This window comes from Hipposideros armiger, unplaced genomic scaffold, assembly GCF_001890085.2.
Source record: "Hipposideros armiger isolate ML-2016 unplaced genomic scaffold, ASM189008v1 scaffold_463, whole genome shotgun sequence".
Taxonomy (NCBI): domain Eukaryota; kingdom Metazoa; phylum Chordata; class Mammalia; order Chiroptera; family Hipposideridae; genus Hipposideros; species Hipposideros armiger.
In genome coordinates this window covers 1,147,575-1,151,049 of record NW_017731813.1, presented here as the reverse complement: position 1 = coordinate 1,151,049, position 3,475 = coordinate 1,147,575, and the positions used below count along the sequence as shown (strand labels likewise).

The following is a 3,475-nucleotide window of genomic DNA, read 5'->3' as shown; positions in this document are numbered from 1 at the left end:
TCTCCGTTCTCTATTGAAACACCTCGCTCAGGCTAGCGCACTAAGAGCTCGCATTTCCCCCCTTGCTCGGAATGGTGCGACAGGAGGTTGCAGCCCTGCTCCTCTTCCAATGGGTGAGTTTAAAACGCTATTCGTATTTATACTCTCACAGCCTCCAAATCCTACATCTTGGCCTTCTTCTAAAAATCTGATTTCTATGATTTTTGCATGTGGCATGCTAGCCCAGGGGGAAAGAGATGCCTCCTGTTTTCTTTACAGTCATTGTGCTAGCTGTAAATGAAAGCTTTGAAGAGACACTTAACCCTTATTGTAAACCATGGTTTTAAAACATGGGAATTTCTGAGTCTATTCATGTTATTTTCCATTTTAGTAAACAATTTTGCCCAAAGCTTCAAAGAGTTTTCTCTGATATACTCGCGATTGTATGTTCAGGTATGTATATGAGCTCGCAGACACTGCGTATGTGTGTATGTATGTATTACCTTTAAGCGAAATCTAAGTCTTGTGAACTAGGGAAGCTTAGAAAGTGAGGGAATACCTTGCCACCTGTTTGTTGCCTTTTAGTCATGAAGCTCCAACAGAAATTGCCTGTCATTCTTATTTTGCTTTGTTTTGTCTCAAGAAAGAACAATTTGTTGCGCTCCTCTCAATCCCTGAGACCCTAACTTGTGATGTTTACCGTTTAAATCCACGGGTTAGGCTCTTGGGAGCTGCGAGTAGTGCTTTAACATCCTGGAAATTTGGTGGAACTTTTATTGTAAAGCAAAAACAAAAGAAATGAAAGTTTGTCTGAAGTGATTAAGTGCATCTCTGAGGTTTTCATTGTTAGGTGGGGTCAGGTGACCAGAAAGTGGCAGCTCTTAGATTTCTGTTCAAGTAGGTATATATTCTGTTGTAATAGCTTGTTGGCTATTATGTGTATGCATGTATATTATTGATGCTTGAGGCTCATCTACCGTGGTCTGTTCCTTGAGAGCAACACGCAGTGCTATCCGAGCATAACAAGAACAGCTCAGAACCTGGTGCTTGACCTCAGAACATATCAGCTGAAGTCCCAGCATGCCCCATGCCTACAACTTTTAAACTCAACAGTTAATCTTAAAATTGTGCCCAATTAAAATGGGCATGTGGACATATTATATATTCAGTGCCCACACATGTGTATCATTTATGGCTAGACAGTGAACACACGGACACAGATGGGGTGAAGCAATAGTTTGGGCTAAAATATCGATAGGCTAAAAATTCTGCACTTGCTATTCTACATAAAGGATGAAATTGATGGTGTTACTACAGACTAAATTTGCATTTCTTTGCAAAATCTTATAAAATAAAATAAAAAAAGAAAGATAGACTCCTTGCTTAGCATCTGTTTTAAAATGCTATACATGATGAGTTTAAAAGTAATAGGAATTGGAAATATAATATAATATAATATTATATATTAGCCCTTTCACAATTATTGTATCCTTTAGGAGTTATCTATGGCTATTATTCTTTATTTAAAAATTGGAAAAACATTTACCAGGGCTTAAAAATCATTCCAATGTAGCTATTTATAACACCAAACTATATATTTAAAATTATTTTTTCTTAAGGTAATTATTAGCATTGCCTAGTTTGTAGTTTTCTGAAATTTTAACTTTATGTAACAGAATAATTTCAGTGATTTAGATGATCTATCTCACTCATAGTTAGAGAAAAGAAACAGTAACTTACCTTTCCTTTGTTGTGAAAAATTCCAATATACAATTTCATTTAAATGATTTTAGTATTCTTGGTCCAACATTTGTCTTCNTTCCTTGGCATCCAGCCATGCTACTGCAGGTTTCACAGCAGAGACAAAGCACAATGTCTGAGTTGAGCACAAAGAATCTACCTTTTAAAAACATTGACTTGGAGGAAACCTGCATCCTCAGATACCTCCCTCCCTTCCTCTCTATGTACAGAATCCAGCATTATACTTAATACAGCACTGCCTGTTGTCTGCATGATTCTAGTCAGGGAAATTGGGTTAATGTGGCAAAATACCCACTGTGTGTATAGATAGGTAGAGACCCTAGTTTTCAGGCAATACCTATTTTACAGGATCATTGTGTAGCCAAGCAATTAAAATACATGCAAACAGAACTAATAGAATACGCTCTCTTAGTCAACTCAGGATGTATTTCATTTTTTCTTATGCAACTTTTTGTCATCTGAATCAAGGGACTTTAGGCTAATCAATGAAGTGTGTATCTATCTGATGGACATCTGAGGCAAAATGCTTCAGGAATAAGGAAAATATCTGCAGTAGAAGCAAAGGGTTAGTTTGGGCTATAGTGACTGAGGAGTTTATTTCAAAATCCAAGGGAATGTAAGTGGTAAATTAATACATATGGCAAATATAGTCAACACGCAAAACCCAGCCACTGAAAGGAAAAAGAATTTTAGCACTGTAGTCATCACATGCCTGAATAGAGTATCTGCATGTTTAAAATACAGATTGAACCACTGCTCTTTTATCCCTCTAAATGCCAATTCCGAAGAAATATCTGGGCATTGTTGATTTTCTGTCCATAAAGAAACCGATCAGGATTCACGAAATACATCACCTGCACTCATATGTGCATATGTGTGTTTTAAATACCATGCGATGGAGAACAATTAGGCAGAGAACTGCACTGTGGTCTCTCTTCTTCACTCCTTTCCCCTTTTTTATCCTTTTAGAAAATGTGATACCTGATCTCTGTGTCTAGCAGGCTGAGGGATTTTGTATTTGTATAATACAACGTCCGGCCTTCCCCCTGACCTGCTGGTGTATTTTTGGTCTCATTAGTAGTCAGGGAGATGCCTCAGTGCATCCGATGCTGCGAGTCAGGGATGAGACACTCTACAACAGGGAGAGGGAGCAAGCAAGGGAGGGTATTAGTAGAAAGGCTTGTCTCCAAGATATGGAGGGAAGTGAGAAATGACAGGACTGCAGGCTTTGTATGTAGAATCCTGGCAGGGAGGGAGCGCATGCAGGGAGCCAAGTGGCTTCTCAGAAAAGGGGGGAGGGCATAGAGGAGCTAAAGGTGGTTAGAGGGGGATATTGATTCCTTATTCTGCCAGCGATTTAAGCAGGCATGCGAGGAATCTGCACCATGGTTGGCAAAGGAGACCCATTGCCTCCTGTAACCAGACACTCAGGCTTTCCAGGAGCCTAGAGAGAGAGCTGAGAAGAAAGGGGGCAGTGTGGTCTAGGAAAATGCAACTTGTCGCTGATTTGTGCCTGATGCTTGCTGTCCGTCAGCAGCCTCCCTTACAATCTTTTTTCTCCCCCCCCCCTTTTTTTTTCTTGCCTTCTCCTTCTTCACTGAAGCCTAGGGAGCCAGCAAAGATTAAATGTGCTTTCTCAAAGGCAGCCACTTCATGCTGCTATGTCGAAAGGGCCATTATTATTATTTTTTTAATAGTAAAAGAATAAGGGGGAGAGAGAGAGGGGAAGGGAGAG

General features: G+C 39.7%; 1 long non-coding RNA gene across 1 annotated transcript in view; it reads left to right on the top strand.

Moving 5' to 3' along the window:
- The first annotated feature begins 7 nt into the window (after positions 1-7).
- Positions 8-3,475, top strand: part of LOC109395288 (uncharacterized) — a 41,900-nt gene continuing 38,432 nt past the window's right edge. Inside the window, exon 1 of the long non-coding RNA XR_002126617.1 lies at positions 8-113. This is a non-coding gene — a long non-coding RNA (uncharacterized LOC109395288). The remainder of the gene's footprint in view (positions 114-3,475) is intronic.